Genomic DNA, 20251 nt, shown 5'->3' with positions numbered 1-20251 from the left:
GTACATGACTGGGGCCAAGCTTCCTGCCATCCAGGACCTCTATACTAGGCGGTGTCAGAGTAAGGCCTTAAAAATTGTGAAATACTCCAGCCACCCTAGTCATAGACTGTTCTCTCTGCTACCGCACGGCAAGCGGTACCGGAGCGCCAAGTCTAGGTCCAAAAGGCTTCTTAACAGCTTCTACCCCCAAGCCATAAGACTCCTGAACAGCTAATCAAATGGCTACCCAGACCCCTCTTTTATGCTGCTGCTACTCTCTGTTTATTATCTATATATAGTCACTTTAACTCTACCTACATGTACGTATTACCTCAATTACCTCGACTAACCGGTGCCCCCGCACATTGACTCTTTACTGGTACCCCCTGTATATAGCCTCGCTATTCTTATTTTAGTGTTGCTGTTTAATACGTTTTTACCTTTTATTTTCTATTTTTATCTTAACACTTGTTTTAAAAATGTTCTTCTAACTTTTAAAGCATTGTTGGTTAAGGGCTTGTAGGTAGGCATTTCACTGTAAGGTCTACACCTGTTGAATTCGGCGCATGTGACAAATAACATATGATTGGATTTGATCCATGTGGAACGCTTTTGACACCTTGAAGTCCATGCCCCGACAAATTGAGGCTATTCTGAGGGCAAAGGAGGTTCAACTCAATATTAGGAAGGTGTTCCTAATGTTTTGTACACTCAGTGTACATATGAATGGTATTTACATTTTGTATTATCATCATTGACCATAAAGATCGTTGAAAAAATATTTACCAAATAATTGCCAGTTTGTCTTGAAAAATGGTTTCACTATTTGACTAAATTATTTTGCACATTTTAATAAGGGTTACATTTGCTGATTTATTTGGAGATTTTATAGTAATTGTTCACAATCTTCAGTGATAGAAACACACTTCCTCACCTCAGAACCTTTTCTGTGTTGATTTGTTTCGATTTGAGCTGATTTTACCACAGTATGTAACCCTCTGAATGTGTCTCTATACAGTGAGCTAGTCCAGGCGATAGGCTGGCCTCTGTTTTCTGTACCTCTGGTGAAGCTGTGTGTTGACAGTCTGTGTGTTCTGGTTTTGCTGGAAGCCAGGGCTAGCTGTATGGGAGAGTGAGGTAAGTTGAGCCAATGGGGGTAAGTTGAGCCACCCTTCTTTCTAGGAAACCATACACAAAATTAATCATTTGACTAAATATTTAGGAAGAGGTCTTCATTTCATGGAGTCTGTGAAGGATGAAACACATGAAAAAAAGTGGTAAGCAGGTTAGGTCCAAAAAAGTAGATAATTTAAAGATGTTTCTATACATCAGTTGGGGTCTCTATAAGCTTCCATATGAGGTCATAAACCTGACATGAAAGTGTATCCTTGTAGCTGTCTGGGTTATTATAGTTACATTTTTTGCCTTGGGGTAAGTTGATCCAATGGCCATAGGGTTAGTTGAGTCAATGGCAAGTAGATCAAACTGAAGTGTTTTCTTCAATGGCAAGGCATTATTGCTGGGATTTGAGGTAACAACAGGGCCTATGTTAAAAGTATTTTTAAAAGTACAAAGGGTTTTTTAGGTGTGAAGCCTGTGTTAAAATATGCTTAAAATGATTAAAAGTCAAAAAAGTGATTGTGATTGTGTTGAATTGTGTTTGGGAAATAAAGATAGACATGGTTTTAAAAAGGTAGTGGTAATATTTCATTCAGTAAAAACATTTGTAGGCGGCTTAACTTACTCTGTCCCACAGCTCAACTGACCCCATACCTTCCACTTTTTTTGGAAAAGCTATGTTTTGAAAATGTTTACATAAAATCGGATTATTTCCAGGGATACACAACATCCTGAAATATATGTAGATATTTTTGGTCGAAAGAATACTATATTTTACCTGATGGAGTGATGCTGAATGTAAAAAATGGCTCAACTCACCCCACTCTCCCCTACAGGCGCCATACAGCTTAGCTAAATTCAGGACATCTTTCTTGTTGGGATGTCTTTCACCCTCTATATATTGTGATTCATTAAAACACAAATCTCCTAATAAAACTCTCAGATCTCAATTTGCAGACATATATGAGGATTTTCGATATGGACAGTGACTGTACATTAGATATTCTTTGAGGATTGTTACAGCATGTTTTTGACAGGCTTTTGTCTCTGTGGCTTGTGTCTGTGACAGGATACAGTTCTCTGTCTGGTGTCTTACAGTTCTGGCTGGAAAGTGACATGCCCTCTCTCGCGCCCTAGTGCTCATAGGATAGGGTCACGACCTTTCACCTCTCAGCTGACCCTCGAACCTGCGTCTCAGTCTCCTGTCTCCATGGATCACATTGACAGATAGATGGACGGGTGGGAGTATGGGAAGAGTGAGGGACCGAGGGACAGACGGAGGGATGGAGGGAGAGAGGCAGGGATGGAGGGACAGACGGAGGGATGGAGGGAGAGAGGCAGGGATGGAGGAACCTCACTATCGTGGCAGACAAGCAGGCATTGAAGGATGAAATGTGGAAGAAGCAATGGTGGGTAAGAGGGAGGACTAAGGGAAGGAAATAATTAGGGATGAAGGGATCTGGCAGTGGGTGCAGCCAGACAGACAGGCAGTCAAGCAGGCAGGCAGGCAGATAGGGAGAGCGGAGGCAGAAAGTGACCTTACTGTTGTCCCAGTAGGATCGAAGAGCTTATTTAAAGGCCTGGTCAATGTGCGGTATCACCCTCACATAGCACTGAGTCTGAGATAGCACCCTCACAGCCTGACAACTTGTCACCACTGTAATACAATGTCCCCATACACACCAACAGACACAGTGTGTGTGTCCACTTCGGTGAAATAACTCTCTGAAAACCCCATGAAAATCTGGACAAAGACAGATTCAACATCAGTGTCACAGTTGCTCTGTGTATGTTAAGTGTATACTCTAAGGAACTGTGTGGCAGTGACAGGGTTGACGTAATTCAGTGAAATATTACGAAGCAGTGAGTGTGGGTGTGTATGTATGTGTGTGCGTGCATGTGCGTGTGTGTGTGTGTGGCTGTGACATTAGGACACCTGCATACTTCAGCATTTTCTGCCTGTCAGGAATTCTGAGGTCACTGGTTGGAGGAAAGGGGAGGTGGGAATGGAGGAAGGGAGAGAGGGGGAGAGGAAGGAGAGAGGGCGAGCTTTAGAAGCAGGCTTAAGCTATAGAGCACATTACTCGTCAGGTGTGTGTGTGTGTGTGTGTGTGTGTGTGTGTGTGTGTGTGTGTGTGTGTGTGTGTGTGTGCGTGCGTGCGTGTGTGTTTGTGTGCGTGTGTGTGGTGCCTCCCAAGCTGCCAGCAGGCAGGTCAGGTTATTAGAGGACACAGACACAGCAATGTGTGTGTAAGTGAGGAGGGACTGTGTGTATATACAGTATGTATTTTTCTTCATTAATGCAGTATTTGTCTTTGTCTCCTTGGACAGTAAGATCCATGCATATACATTATACATAATATCTCAGAGCAATGCCATAAGCCAAGCTTTTTAACATCGCCCCTCTTCTCCTTTCAAATGATGTTAATGTGCAATGCTGTGTCTCTCTCCTCCCATGTTTCTAATTGTTTGAGTACGGAGCCCAAATATAGTTGTTTTATTCAGATGTATCTTAATTAGTCTTCGGTACAGTGTGTGCAGCGTACATGAGTGTTGCGTGAGGTGTGTGTTGAGGAGGAGGGGGGAGTCACCTCAGAGACACTGTTGTCTTCAGGTAGTGAATGTGTGTTCACAGCTTGATTAAGCGAGATGCAGTGATTCGTTGTGAGTTATTGTATTGTATTTCCCCTGAACTATCATAGTTCTTAGCCTTAGGGTCTTCCTTTAGCCGACAGTGTACCCTCGTCTTCCTCCCTCTCTCCTCTTTTCTTCTATGTTCATACTCTCCTCAAACACACACACTGACACAGCCACACGTCTCCTCCTGCTTCCTCTCTTCTCTTTTCCTCCTCGCCTCTCTTCCCTGCAGTGTCTCCCCAGCACTAGCTTGTTAGCTTTGCACACCGTGTCTAGTTAAACTCCAGCAGCCCTGTGTTAGCGTTGATGCTATAGAGATGTTAACATGGCACAATACCAACACTCCTAAGGATATACACAGTCCTGCAGGAAGAATCCATCTAGCTGCAAATACACACCCTGGCTCCAATGCTAATGATTTATTAAAAACCCAACTACCGGTTCAACAGCTACACAATGCAGAACTTTATCCAAATTGATCATCAACTCTGTACTATTGAGCATGGATCCCAGTACTCAGGAAGTCCTAGCTGTACTGTATGTATGCTTGCGCGTGTGCACATACCTGCACCGAAACATCTTTCACCTTGGCATATAGTGCATCCATATCATTGTGTGTTTATGTGTGTGTGTGTGTGTGTGTGTGTGTGTGTGTGTGTGTGTGTGTGTGTGTGTGTGTGTGTGTGTGTGTGTGTGTGTGTGTGTGTGTGTGTGTGGGTGTCTCCTATCCCTCTTCATAGAAATGTATTTTCTAGTCTCTGTACATCCATATCCAAGCTGCAGCCGTCCATCCCCTCTTTCTGACACTGTTTATTCCCCTCTCTGAGAACCAGCACAGGGCACACACACACGCACACACACACTCACACACACGCACATCCTTCTCCTGTTTGTTATCTTGATAAATAACCAGGCTGCAGGGAAACTGCTGAATTCTATCTTTCTCCCTCTATTTCCTGACATCCATTTTAAGTTCTGCAAGGGAACTAACTAACACACAGAGATAAATAACGAAAGGCCAGTGCTGAACACACTCTGCTGTTCACACACACACACACACAGACACAGACACAGACACAGACACACACACACACACACACACACACACACACACACACACACACACACACACACACACACACACACACACACACACACACACACACACACACACACACACACACACACACACGTTCCTCCTCCATGGATCTGCCCTCATCACCTTTGTGCCATACATAATGGCTCTGATAATCAGATGCATGTCCCGCAGTGTGCACATGGCTGGGTTTTCTGATATGATCACATACTATATATCGCTTGGTTCCTTTTTGTATTGACCCATCTCTCTCTCTCTCTCTCTCTCTCTCTCTCTCTCTCTCTCTCTCTCTCTCTCTCTCTCTCTCCACGCACACACACACGCACACACACCCTCTGCGTGGTATATAAAACAGAAGTCTTCCTATCCGGTACGACACCCCATGTATTATTTTAACAATGTGTGGTGCATGAAAAGGTCACTCCCTGAGAACTAACTCCATGTAAATGTAACAACATGATGTATGGACTAGACACTGCAGACTCTTCTGTCACAGTCTCTGTGTTTTACAGTGTGGTATAAAGAGGGACTCATATACCCACTAGAGTTGGTGCATCATGACTATGTGTTTAGGATACAGTAGGACTTTGGCAGTAGGGTTTATACAGTGTTTGAATGAAATGAGTAAGTGTTGTGTGTGTTTGTCCTGGATGTGTGTGTTGGTTACCCTCTTAAGCAGGGTTTTAGTTTTCCTGCTTTATTTATCACATGCTATCATGGCATGATCATGTGATCACATGAACCACTGCCAGCAATTAAGTACTATAAATCACTCATTCACAGGAAGAGAGAACAGAGAGAGAGAGGGATGGAGAGAGAAATGGGTGGTTAAGAGAATTTAATGTGTTCTTGATAACTGAATTATAGAGAGAAAGAGACAGAGAGAGACAGAGAGAGAGAGAATTCGACATACCAATTAGGATCTGCCTACAAATACTTCAATCAGTTATAGAACCCATTGTCCTTTATGGTTCTGAGGTCTGAGGTCCGTTCACCAACCAAGAATTCCCAAAATGGGACAATCACCAAATTGAGAGTCTGCATGCAGATTTCTGCAGAAATATACTCTGTGTACAACGTAAAACACCAAATAATGTATACAGAGCAGAATTAGGCCGATACCCGCTAATGATCGAAATCCAGAAAAGAGATGGTCAATTCGACAACCACCTAAAAGGAAGCGATTCCCAAACCTTCCATAACAAAGCCATCACCCCTACAGAGAGATGAACCTGGAAAAGAGTCCCCTAAGCAAGCTGTTCCTGGGGCTCTGTTTACAAACACAAACAGAGCCCCAGGACAGCAACACAATAAGACCCAACCAAATCATCAGAAAACAAACAGATAATTACTTGACACATTGGAATGAATTAACAAAAAAACAGAGCAAACTAGAATGCTATTTGGCCCTAAACAGAGAGTACACAGCAGCAGAATACCTGACCACTGTGACTGACCCAAACTTAAGGAAAGCTTTGACTATGTACAGATTCAGTGAGCATAGCCTTGCTATTGAGAAAGGCCGCCGTAGGCAGACATGGCTCTCAAGAGAAGACAGGCTATGTGCACACTGCCCACACAATTAGCTGAAAACTGACCTGCACTTCCTAACCTCCTGCCAAATGTATGACCATATTAGAGACACATATTTTCCTCAGATTACACAGACCCAGAAAGAATTCAAAAAACAAATCAAATTTTGATAAACTCCCATATCTATTGGGTGAAATACCACAGTGTGCAATCACAGCAGCAACATGTGTGACCTGTTGCCACAAGAAAAGGGTGAAGAACAAACACCATTGTAAATACAACCCATATTTATGTTTCCTTTTGTACTTTAACTATTTGCACATCGTTACAACACTGTATATAGACATAATATGACATTTGTAATGTCTTTATTTTTTTTAAACTTTTGTGAGTGTAATGTTTACTGTTCATTTTTGTTTATTGCACTTTTGTTTATTATCTATTTTACTTGCTTTGGCAATGTAAACATAAGTTTCCCATGTCAATAAAGTCCCTCAAATTGAAATTGTAATTGAATTGAGAGAGAGAGAGAGAGAGAGAGAGAGAGAGAGAGAGAGAGAGTGTGGTGTATCTGGGTGGATAGTTAGAGTGAGCCAGCCGCAGAGGCTATATATCAGTTGTGTGGTCTACATCGACTCTCTTTCTCTCTCTCGCTCTCGCTCTGTCTGTCTGTCTGTCTGTCTGTCTGTCTGTCTGTCTGTCTGTCTGTCTGTCTGTCTGTCTGTCTGTCTGTCTGTCTGTCTGTCTGTCTGTCTGTCTGTCTGTCTGTCTGTCTGTCTGTCTGTCTGTCTCTCTCTCTCTCTCTCTCTCTCTCTCTCGCTCTCTCTCTCTGCTAGATTGACTTATCACTGACGCTTCTCCCTCTCCCCTCCTCAGCACATGCTAGCTAGAAGGATTTCTCACAGGACACAGTAGAGAAGAAGACCTACAGACTGAATAATGGCTCTTAACTGATGGCTCTCTTTTCTTCTGCTAGCATGCAATATTTTACAGCTATTGTACATTACTGTACGCTACTGTGTCTTTCTAAATAGCCTCTGGAATTTTTAGTATTTGTGATTGCATTTGTAGACCGTGAGTACATTTACATGCACACTAATATTTTGATATTAAACTGATTATGGCAGTAGGCCAAGTAAATCAAATCAAATCAAATTGTATTTGTCACATGCGCCGAATACAACAGGTGAAGACCTTACCGTGAAATGCTTACTTACAAGCCCTTAACCAACAATGCAGTTCAAGAAATAGAGTTAAGAAAATATTTACTAAATAAACGAAAGTAAAAAAAATCGAATCAATCAAACAAAAAGTAACACGAGAAATGTACGTAACAATAACGAGTCTATATAAAGGGGGTGCCTGTACCATGTCAATGTGCAGGGGTTCAGGTTAGTTGAGATCATTTGTAAATTGACTATGCATAGATAATAGACAGTGAGTAGCAGCAGTGTAAAAACAAAAGGGCTTTTGGTCCTAGACTTGACGCTCTGGTACCGCTGCCGTGCGGTAGCAGAGAGAACAGTCTATGACTTGGGTGACTGGAGTCTTTGACAATTTTTAGGGCCTTCCTCTGACACCACCTAGACTATAGATCTTGGATATCAGGAGGCTTGGCCCCGGTGATGTACTCGGCCGTACGCACTACCCTCTGTAGCGTCTTACGGTCAGATGCCGAGCAGTTGCCATACCAGGCATTGATGCAACTGGTCACGATGCTCTCAATGGTGCAGCTGTAGAACTTTTTTAGGATCTGGGGACCCATGCCAAATCTTTTCAGTCTCCTGAGGGGGACAAGGTGTTGTCGTGCCCTCACCACAACTGTCTTTGTGTTTGGACTATGATAGTTTGTTGGTGATATGGACACCAAGGAACTTGAAACACTCGACCCGCTCCACTTCAGTCCTGCCAATGTTAATTGGGGCCTGTTTGGCCCTCCTTTTCCTATAGTCCACGATCAGCTCCTTTGTTTTGCTCACATTGAGAGAGAGGTTGTTGCATTCTCACAGAGGTGTTCCTTTTGTCCAGTTGGGAAAGGGCAGTGTGATTGAGATTGCACCATCTGTGGATCTGTTGGGGGGTAAGCGAATTGGGGTGGGTCTAGGGTTTCTGGCGTGATCGTGCTGATGTGAGCCATGACTAGCCTTTCAAAGCACTTCATGGCTACCACTGTGAGTGCTACGGTAATCATTTAGGAAGGTTACCTTTGATTTCTTGGGCACAGGTACTATGGTGGTCTATTTGAAACATGTATGTATTCCAGACTCGGCCAGGGAGAGTTTGAAAATGTCAGTGAAGACACTTGCCAGTTGGTCCACCCATGCTTTGAGTACACATGCTGGTAATCTGTCTGGCCCCGCGGCTTTGTGAATGTTGACCTGTTTGAAGGTCTTGCTCACATCGGCTACGGAGAGTGTGATCACACAGTCGTCCGGGAACAGCTGGTGCTCACATGCACGCTTCAGTGTTGCTTGCCTGGAAGCAAGCATAAAAGGCTCGTCTGGTAGGCTCGCATCCCTGGGCAGCTCGCGGCTGGGTTTACCTTTGTAGTCCGACATAGTTTTCAAGCCCTGCCACATCCGAGGATGGAAGATTCAATCTTAGTCCTGTATTGACGTTTTTCGTCTGAGGGCATAGCGGGATTTCTTATAAGCGTCCGGATTAGTGTCCCGCTCCTTGAAACAGCAGCTCTAGCCTTTAGCTCGATGCGGATGTTGCCGGTAATCCATGGCTTCTGGTTGGGAAATGTACGTACGGTCACTGTGGGGACGAAGTCGTTGATGCACTTATTGATAAAGCCGGTGACTGAAGTGGATGAATCCCGGAACATATTTCAGTCTGTGCTAGCAAAACAGTCCTGTAGCGTAGCATCCACGTCATCTGACCACTTCCGTATTAAGCGAGTCACTTGTACTTCCTGCTTTAGTTTTTGCTTGTAAGCAGGAATCAGGAGGATAGAATTATGGTCAGATTTGCCAGATGGAGGCTGAGGGGGAGCTTTGTATGCGTCTCTGTGTGTGGAGTAAAGGTGGTCTAGAGTTTTTTTTCCTCTGGTTGCACATGTGACATTCTGGTAGAAATGAGGTAAAATGGATTTAAGTTTGCCTGCATTAAAGTCCCCGGCCACTAGGAGCGCCTCTATGAGCGAGCAATAACCAGCAGTTATTGACAAATAGACACACACCCCCGACCCTCGTCTTACCAGACGTAGCTGCTCTGTGCTGCCGAAACACGGAGAAGTCAGCCAGCTCTATATTATCCGTGTCATCATTCAGCCAAGTCTCGGTGGAACATAAGATATTACAGTTTTTAATGTCCCGTTGGTAGGATAGTCTTAATCGTAGATCGTCCAGTTTGTTTTCCAATGATTGCACGTTGGCCAATTATGCAATAGTCAAACCTTACTCTGTTTATCGTAATTGGCGTAAGGTCAAAATTGAAGTAAGCTTACGCCAATTAAAACACCTGATTTTCTGAGCAATCTTTAGAATTATTAGGACAGCCTAATCAGAGGTCCAACTGTGTATTTGATCTGCGCACGTGCCAGTACCAGCCGAACAAGCCTCCCTCTTTAGCGCCAGTGAAGTGAGTTCAGAACAACTGAAAGTATGCATCTTAGAAATAGTTTTCACATACAAACTGCATATGTCCCAACTCAGAATCATATAGGTGTCACAAAAATATCATGGCGCTGTGGTAGAATGTTTCTTTTGATTGGCGATTTTCTGCATTTGTCGAAGTCCAATCAGGTAGCCTGATTTCAGATGTGTCCATGTAAACAGGGTTATTAGGAAAGCATGTACACGTTTAAATCAAACTATTATATGAATCTGGCTATTCACAATAATTGTATTATTGTGTGCATGTACAGTAACCGTACTCAGTGAATTGATGTCATAAAGCTACTGTTCATTGCCAGCAGGCTGGCTGGCTGAACCAAGGCTGACCACTGCATTGCCTGTATCAGTTACCTCAGACCTGGCGTATCAGCAGGGCCAAGCAGGCAGAAAATATACAGAGAATCAGGCCACTGGTTTTTAAATGAGTGCAAACATTTTCATGACAGGAAAAAGGACAGGTTCTGGTGATGGAGAGGGGGAGGAGAGGAGGGGAGGGGAGGAGAAAAGAGAGGAATGGAAAGGAGGGGGAAGGGAGGAGAGGAGGGGAGGGGAGGAGAAAAGAGAGGAATGGAAAGGAGGGGGAAGGGAGGAGAGGAGGGAACACACTCCTAATAGACCACAGCAAATCCTTTAATGCGTGCTCCGATTGAGCACATACACACACACCCTCACACAGTGTTTAACAGGCAGGTATTCCATGGAGAAGAGAGGGTTTTAATGATTGGGGAAGTGATTCCCAGCAGCTCTGCACTCTGGTTTCCCAGTCCTCCCCTGTGTCGATGTCTCTGATAATGATGTCAATGAGAACGGATGCAGGGAGGGATGGATGGAGGGAGGGCAGGAGGAGATGATTAGAAACACACTGCTAATCGCTAGGCCACAGAGGAATCTCTACATCAGAGAGAGAGATTCTGTGTGTGTTCTAAAGCACTAAAACGCTGAGTACTGGGTTTGCTACTTTAACTGCTCCTGTTGTCACAGACACTTAGGGGTTAACTCTCCCTTTCCCTGTCTGCTTCACTCTCTCTGTTCTGTTAGTGGACATTTTAGAAGTGTGCTCAAATCTTACATAAACAGGGCACTGTGCCCTTCTCACTTTTTCTCCCCCTGTCTCTCTCCTTTCTCCCCTTCTCCCTTCCACTTTCCCTGGTCCTGTGCTTGCTCTACTGCTCTGGGTCAAGGTTGACACACATACAGCACAGAGAGAGAGGAGGCATGAGGGAGGTGGAGCGAGTGAGAGAGAGGTGTGTGGGCATTCACTTTTGGCACACTGTGTGAACATACTGTACAGCAGGGTTCCCCAACTGGTGGCCCGTGTGTCGAATTTGGACCGCAGGTTAATTTATTTGGCCCCTCCCAAGTTTTCAGATAAAACAATTTTGTATTATTCTTTTTTAATTGTTGAATATTCAAGACTGTAAAAACACCAGTAAATCAGCTACAAGGGATTTTAATTTTGGGAATCTGTTCCAAAGTATTCCCACGCATAATAGAGAGAGATATGTGATCATATACCATTTTATTTATTCAGGTAAGTTGACTGAGAACACATTCTTATTTACAGCTACGACCTGGGGAATAGTTACAGGTAAGAGGAGGAAGGATGAATGAGCCAATTGGAAATGGGGATGATTAGGTGGCCATGATGGTATGGGGGCCAAATTGGAAATTTAGCCAGGATACCAGGGTTAACAACCCTACTCTTACAATAAGTGCCATGGGATCTTTTGTGACCACAGAGAGTCAGGACACCTGTTTAACATCCCATCCGAAACACAGCACCCTATACAGGGCAATGTCCCAATCACTGTTCTGGGGCATTGGGATCTTTTTTTTTACCAGATGAAAGATTGCCTCCTACTGGCCCTCCAACACCACTTCCAGCAGCATCTGGTCTCCCATCCAGGGACTGACTAGGACCAACCCTGCTTAGCTTCAGAGGCAAGCCAGCAGTGGGATGCAGGGTGTACAAATGTAAGCAAGTTTTGAAATGTTTATGTTTTAGTCAAATATTATATCTGTTTGGGCCTCTTACAGTCAATTTACAGTGTACAGATTATTTGTAATTATGTTACGGCCCCGTGACCATCCACTCAAGAAAAATCTAGTTTATCTTTTATTTAACTAGGCAAGTCCGTTAAGAACAACATTTTATTTACAATGATGGCCTACCCGAGCCAAACCCTAACAACGCTGGGCCAATTGTACACCGCCCTATGGGACTCCCAATCACAGCTGATTGTAATACAGCCTGGAATCAAACCAGGTTCTGTAGTGACGCCTCTAGCACAGAGATGCAGTGCCTTAGACCGCTGTGCCACTCGGGAGCGCCAATCAAGTTGATGATCCCTGCTGTACTGGCTATACAAACAAATCCTGGAGAGGGATCTCTCTTTATCTTTATCTGCCTGCCTGCCTCTCAATCTCTCTCTAAAAGTACAAACATGCACAGGTATATTTTAGAAAAGAAATGTTAGACACTTCCAGCAGGAGTAAATCCTACCTGCTCACAACAACACTTTATTTACGCTGAAAAGCTACAAATCAGAGAAAAAAAACAGTTTTATTTGTTTACATTGATTTACATTATTTTCTGTCTTTCACATTTGCTTGTACTGTATCTGTTCTAGTGTTCCATGAGTTCCATTCCCCCAGTACTCTCCAGTGATTGGCTGTTAGATTTAGGTGCGCTGCCCTGCTGTCAGGGTTAGACTGGCTGGACAAATCAGAATCTTGACAGGAGACAGACAGGAGAACACCTGCGAGACAACTCACCCCCTATCCCACCTGTCTCACCCCATACCTCACCTTCTATCTCACCTCTCTCACCCCATACCTCACCTTCTATCTCACCTGTCTCACCCCATACCTCACCCCCTATCCCACCTGTCTCACCCCATACCTCACTTTCTATCTCACCTGTCTCACCCCATACCTCACCTTCTATCCCACCTGTCTCACCCCACACCTCACCTTCTATCTCACCTGTCTCACCCCATAACTCACCCCCTATCCCACCTGTCTCACCCCATACCTCACCTTCTATCTCACCTGTCTCACCCCATACCTCACCCCCTATCCCACCTGTCTCACCCCATACCTCACCTTCTATCTCACCTGTCTCACCCCATACCTCACCCCCTATCCCACCTGTCTCACCCCATACCTCACCTTCTATCTCACCACACACCTCAACCCCTATCCCACCTGTCTCACCACATACCTCACCCACTATCCCACCTGTCTCACCTGTCTCACCCCATACCTCACCTTCTACATCAACTATCTCACACCATACCTCACCCCCTATCCCACCTGTCTCACCCCATACCTTACATTCTATCTCACCTGTCTCATCCCATACCTCACCTTCTATCTCACCTGTCTCACCCCATACCTCACCTTCTATCTCACTTCTCTCACCCCATACCTCACCTTCTATCTCACCTGTAATCCGCTCCTTATAGGGCCACACAGCTAGTCAGAGGTGAGGTGTGTGTGTTACGTCTGAAGCTGAGGGAGTTTGTAGAGGAGGTTTAGTTTGCAGTATCGCAGAAAGATTGACTGACTGTGTAAAAACAAGCATATTTTATTTGTGCGATTTGTGTGTGCGCACGCACGCGCGCACACACACACACACACACACACACACACACACACACACACACACACACACACACACACACACACACACACACACACACACAGAAGAGCAGAGCGTGAAAGGTCAAGTCCACATTTCTACAATCCTAGAGAGGTCACAGAGGTCATGGAGAGGTCACCATGGGGTCAGAGGAGAGGTCATAGATAAGGCTGATCAGAACCAAAAGAGAAAGATGTCACCGTTTTAGTCTACGTTTCATTCATATCCTCTTGATGTTTTTCATGTAAACCTTAGTCTAAGCATGTATTATTGGCAGTGAGGGCATTTCAATTTTATTGCATGTCAGCAGAGTTGAAGTTTGCAAAAATAAATTGAAATGTTATTCTGATGATAGTTTCAGCATCAACATATGCAATCTGTAGAGGCTGTCCAAATAAAGCATGTTTTTTATATTTTTTATCTCGCCTCTCACATTGGGTTTTATGTAAATAGATAAGATGGTGTTTTATTCCCAATCAGAGGAATCTCCTGTCGCATCCCAGTCTCTACATAATAACCCCCAGAATCCCCCCCACACACACACACACACCGCATACACTGCATATTGCAGACACTGCACATTTCCTCTCTCAGGGGGGAAAGGCTTTGATCAATGAAAATAAATACTTTTCTTCACATAATGAGCCGAACAGGGAGAGGGAGGAGGGTAGGGAAAGGGGTAAGGGGTAAAGAGAGGGGGATAGGGTAAAATACAGTAAGGAAGAGGGGTAAAAGCACGTATGTCCTACCAACGGGACATTAAAAATGGTAGTATCTTCTGTTTCTCCGAGTCGTGGCTGAACGACGACATTATGAACATACAGCTGGCGGGTTATACACTCTATCGGCAGGACAGAACAGCAGCCTCTGGTAAGACACAGGGCGATGGCCTATGCAAATATGTGAACAACAGCTGGTGCACAATATCTAGGGAAGTCTTGAGGTTTTGCTCGCTTGAGGTAGAGTATCTCATGATAAGCTGTAGACCACACTATCTACTAAGAAAGTTTTCATCTGTATTTTTCGTAGCTGTCTACATACTACCACAGAACGATGCTGGCACTTAAACCACGCTCAATATGCTGTATACCGCCATAAGCAAACAGGAAAATGCTCATCCAGAGAAGGCGCTTCTAGTGGCCAGGGACATTAATGCAGGGAAACTAAATCAGTTTTACCTCGTTTCTATCAGCATGTTAAATGTGCAACCAGAGGAAAATAAATTCTAGACCACCTTTACTCTACACACAGAGAATCATACAAAGCTCTCCCTCGCCCTCCATTTGGCAAATCTGACCATAATTCTATCCTCCTGATTCCTGCTTACAAGCAAAATTTAAAGTAGGAAGCACCAAGAAGACTCGGTCTATAAATAAGTGGTCAAATGAAGCAGATGCTAAGCTACATGACTGTTTTACTAGCACAGACTGGAATATGTTCTGGGATTCATCTGATGGCATTGAGGAGTACATCACGTCAGTCACCGGCTTTATCAATAAGTGTATCGAGGACGTTGTCCCAATAGTGACTGTACGTACATACAGTGACTTGCAAAAGTATTCAGCGTTTTTACTATTTTGTTGCATTACAACCTGTAATTTAAATAGATTTTTATTTGGATTTTAGGTAATGGACATACACAAAATAGTCCAAATTGGTGAAGTGAAATGAAAAAACGAACTTGTTTAAAAGAAAATCTAAAAAGTTAAAATCGGAAAAGTGGTGTGTACATATTTATTCCAAAAGGCAGGTGGGAGACTCCCCAAACATATGGAAGAAGGTACTCTGGTCAGATGAGACTAAAATTGAGCTTTTTGGCCGTTAAGGAAAACGCTATGTCTGGCGCAAACCCAACACCTCTCATCACTGTGAGAACACCATCCCCACAGTGAAGCATGGTGGTGGCAGCATCAGAAGCCTTGGATTACAGGCTAAATTCACACTGAGCTAAATAGTAGAGCTGCCGCTTTCAAGGACCGGGACTCTAACCCTGAAGCTTATAAGAAATCCCGCTATGCCCTCCGACGAACCATCAAACAGGCAAAGCGCCAATACAGGACTAAGATTGAATCGTACTACACCAGCTCCGACGCTCGTCAGATGTTGCAGACTACAAAGGGAAGCACAGCCGAGGGGCTGCCCAGTGACACGAGCCTACCAGATGAGCTAAATAACTTCTATGCTCACTTCGAGGCAAGCAACACTGAAACATGTATGAGAGCATCAGCTGTTCCGGACGACTGTGTGATCACACTCTCCGCAACCGATGTGAGTAAGACCTTCAAACAGGTCAACATTCACAAGGCCGCAGGGCCAGACGGATTACCAGGCCGTGTACTCCGAGCGTGCGCTGACCAACTGGCAAGTGTCTTCACTGACATTTTCAACCTCTCCCTGTCTGAGTCTGTAATACCAACATGTTTCAAGCAGACCACCATAGTCCCTGTGCCCAAGAACACTAAGGTAACCTGCCTAAATGACTACTGACCCGTAGCACTCACATCTGTAGCCATGAAATGCTTTGAAAGGCTAGTCATGGCTCACATCAACACCATTATCCCAGAAACCCTAGACCCACTCCAATTTGCATACCGCACCAACAGATCCACAGATGATGCAATCTCCATTGCACTCTCCATTGCCCTTTCATGCCTGGATAAAAGGAACACCTCTGTGAGAATGCTATTCATTGACTACAGCTCCACGTTCAACAACATAGTGCCCTCAAAGCTCATCACTAAGCTAAGGACCCTGGGACTAAACACCTCCCTCTGAAACTGGATCCTGGACTTCCTGACGGGCCGCCCCCAGGTGGTAAGGGTAGGTAACAACACATCCGCCTCGCTGATCCTCAACACGGGGTCCCTCAGGGGTGCGTGCTCAGCCCCCTCCTGTACTCCCTGTTTACTCATGATTACACGGCCAGGCACGACTCCAACATCATCATTACGTTTGCTGATGACTGAACAGTTGTAGGCCTGATCACCAACAATGATGAGACAGCCTATAGGGAGGAGTTCAGAGACCTGGCAGTGTGGTGCCAGGTCAACAACCTCTCACTCAATGTGATGATTGTGGACTACAGGAAAAGGAGGACCGAGCACGCCTCCATTCTCATCGACAGGGATATAGTGGAGCAGGTTGAGAGCTTCAAGTTCCTTGGAGTCCACATCACCAACCAACTAACATGGTCCAACCACACCTAGACAATTGTGAAGAGGGCACGACAAACCTATTTCCCCTCAGGAGACTGAAAAGATTTGGCATGGGTCCTTAGGTCCTCAAAAAGTTAATTATCAAAAAGAGATGAAAATACAGTAATTATCGGACATTGGAACAGGGCAGCATTTTATTTGTTTTTAATGTTGTTTTAATGTTTTTTTTAATTAAAAAAAATATACATTTTCAAACAGTACATTTATATTTTCCAACGGGCTATTTATTTGAGTGAGGTTTTTTTCTTGCCTGAGTAGCCTCGTTTCAATGCCCAAAATAAAATGATGTCAAATACAGGTAACCTAGTCAAATAATTAACATCCAAGCCCATTAACCGTTACTCTCTCGTGGGAACCCTTCACTCTTGCGCAGACGTTTAGAAATGAAACATGCCAATTTGAAAAATAAGCCACAGGAGTTTTTTGAGTGAGAATTAAGACGACTTTCGAGTAGTAAGACATGTATGAAAGCAACAGATACCATTAATAAGAAGGGGCTAGAAAAGTCTTATGTGGTGAGCTACCGAGTGGCTAGGACAGGCAAGCCCCATACTATTGTGGAGGACTTAATTCTTCCTGCTGCCGAGGATATGGCTGGGACAATGCTGGGGGAAAAGGCCCAAAAAAGTATATACAGACAATGCCTTCATCAAACAACACTGTTTCACGACGCATCAGTGACATGGCAGGAGATGTTTTGAAACAATTACAGCTTTGCATACAAGCCAGTGAATTATATGTGTTACAGCTGGATGAGTCAACAGATGAAGGGCCTGGCACAGCTCCTGGTATATGTCCATTACGTTTATGGGGGGTCATTTAAGGAAGACATCCTCTTCTGGAAACCAGGACAACATGAGAGGATATTTTTAAAGTACTGGACAGCTTTGTGACATCAAATGGACTTTGGTGGTCAAGATGTGTTGGTTTCTGTACTGATGGCACAAAAGCCATGACAGGGAGACATAGTGGAGTGGTAACATGCGGGCAAGCAGTTGCTCCCGATGCCACTTGGGTACACTGCAGCATCCACCAAGAGGCTCTTGCTGCCAAGGGAATGCCTGACAGCTTGAAAGACGTTTTGGACACTACAGTGAAAATGGTTCACTTTTTTAAAGCAAGGCCCCTGAACTCTCGTGTATTTTCTGCATTATTCAATGATATGGGCAGCGACCATGTAATGCTTTTATAACGTACACAAGTGTGCAGGTTATCAAGCTGCAAAGTATTGGCTTTTTTTTTTATTATTGAGACACAAGCTTAAAGTTTTCTTTACTGACCATGTCTGACCGCTTGCATGTTGACAAGTTCCTCACACGACTGCCCTATCTGGGTGATGTTTTTTCTCGCCTGAATGATCTGAATCTAGGATTATAGGGACTCTCCGCAACTACATTCAATGTGCAGGACAAAATTGAGGCTATGATTAAAAAGTTAGGGCTCTTTTCTGTCTGTATTACAAAGGACAACACACAGGTCTTTCCATCATTGTATGATTTTTTTGTGTGCAAATGACCTCAAGCTTACGGACAATGTCAAATGTGATATAGCGAAGCACCTGAGTGAGCTGGGTGCGCAATTACGCAGGTACTTTCCCGAAACGGACGACACAAACAACTGGATTCATTATCCCTTTCATACCCTGCCTCCAGTCAACTTACCGATATCTGAACAGGAGAGCCTCATCAAAATTGCAACAAGCGGTTCTGTGAAAATTGAATTTAATCAGAAGCCAATGCCAGATTTCTGGATAGGGCTGCGCTCAGAGTTTCTTGCCTTGGCAAATCGCGCTTTTAAGACACTGATGCCCTTTGTAGCCACGTACCTATGTGAGAGTGGATTCTAGCCCCTCACTAGCATGAAAACTAAATACAGGCACAGACTGTGTGTGGAAAATGATTTAAGACTGAGACTCTCTCCAATACAACCCAATATTGCAGAGTTATGTGCATCCTTTCAAGCACACCCTTCTCATTAACCTGTGGTGAGTTATTCACAATTTTTTATGAACAAATAAGGTTTTAAATGTGGCTAAATAAAGATGCCTAAATAAAGAGCAAAATTATTGATTATTATTATATTATTATTGGTGCCCTGGTCCTATAAGAGCTCTTTGTCACTTCCCACGAGCCGGGTTGTGACAAAAACTCACTCATTCTTATATTTAATAAATGTATTGCATAGTGTGTGTGTGGCAGAGAGGCTCATTGGTCAAGATTGGATTTACCAATTGTTTCATGTGCTTTGTTTCACTGTTAGCTGTAGCCACTGTTTTCTCTGTCATTAGTGATGGCAAAAAACAACATTTGCGAGTACGTTGATCCTGGTGCTAGAGGGGGTACAGCTGGAGGTTGAATGTTTGAAGGAGTACGGGACTATAAAAAGTTTGCGAACCACTGATTTAAAGGAAACAGGTTTTCATCCTTCTCTCGCCTTCTGTCCATTTCTCATTCCGCAAGGTCAGAGAAGCTCCTATCTTTTCCATTCTTTCTTTCTCTCTCTCCCTCGCTCTCTCATTCTCTCTTTCTCTCACCTCATCTCTCTCTGTCCCCTTGCTCTTCCAGACTCCATTTAGAAAACACTCCTAAACCTTAGACAGCTCTATAACTATACCTCTCTCCCCCCTTCATCCACAGCTAAATGACTGAACACTTATCTTATCTACTGCCTCCATAGTACAGCCTATCACAGCCAATGTCTCTGGTCCAACCACACACTGTAATGGCAGAGTGATGTCTTCTCATTTAGCTGTTTGACTCCAGTACATCACAGCTCTGATATTTTGTGATGGAAAGCTGACAAAGGACAGGTGTCCATTCATTCTGCTCTGTCATGCTACTTTTCCTCTCCAATCTGTGGCTGGCAAGAGCCTAAATCAGGGGATCTGTCTGTAGTCTGAGGGGGGCTTAAGTCCCCTAAATCAGACCCCCTGCCAGGCACTCAACAGGGGGGTACAGAAGGATGAGAGTAAAGACAGGAGGATGATAGGAGAGAAAGAAGAGCAGGGATGCTAAATCTCTCCACAAGAACTCTATATCACTAGATACGTCCTCCCAGGATAGAGGACAGTGTACTGTACACACGCTCACACACTGTTGATACATGTTACTGTAAGGTGAGCATGCTGTGTGCATCCTCTGTTACAGTAGGTAGTGCAGCGTGGACGTGGCTATTGATTCGAGTTTACAGTATGTAGATGGCTCTGCTTCCCTCTTCCCATGCAGTCCACAGCAGACACACAACGTAAGCCTGTAACTTTCACAGGGATGGAAAGATAAGTTAGCTGCCATATTTCACACTCTTATCCATTTGCTTATTGATTAGCTATATCAGCTGCGTCCCCTAAAGCACCTTGTTTGTTCTATTAGCATATGCCTTGGGTTTCCTTTGTTTGCAATTTCGATGGTGT

At 44.1% G+C, this 20251-nt stretch overlaps 1 protein-coding gene across 3 annotated transcripts in view; it reads left to right on the top strand.

Moving 5' to 3' along the window:
* LOC106561266 (transcription factor Maf) overlaps positions 1 to 20251 on the top strand; it is a 118219-nt gene that overhangs the window by 11059 nt on the left and 86909 nt on the right. Inside the window, exon 3 of one of the 3 annotated variants that reach the window (XR_006759956.1) lies at positions 998 to 1116. The exons of 1 other annotated variant lie outside the window; for it this stretch is intronic. The gene's annotated coding sequence lies outside the window, so the exon portion shown is untranslated. Of the gene's footprint in view, positions 1 to 997; positions 3023 to 20251 lie in introns of those variants that run through there. One more of the 3 variants, XM_014125025.2, reaches the window with a different exon arrangement.

Source organism: Salmo salar, chromosome ssa17, assembly GCF_905237065.1.
Source record: "Salmo salar chromosome ssa17, Ssal_v3.1, whole genome shotgun sequence".
Taxonomy (NCBI): domain Eukaryota; kingdom Metazoa; phylum Chordata; class Actinopteri; order Salmoniformes; family Salmonidae; genus Salmo; species Salmo salar.
Note: the sequence above shows the minus strand (reverse complement) of the source record. Positions and strands in the feature narration are given on the sequence as shown.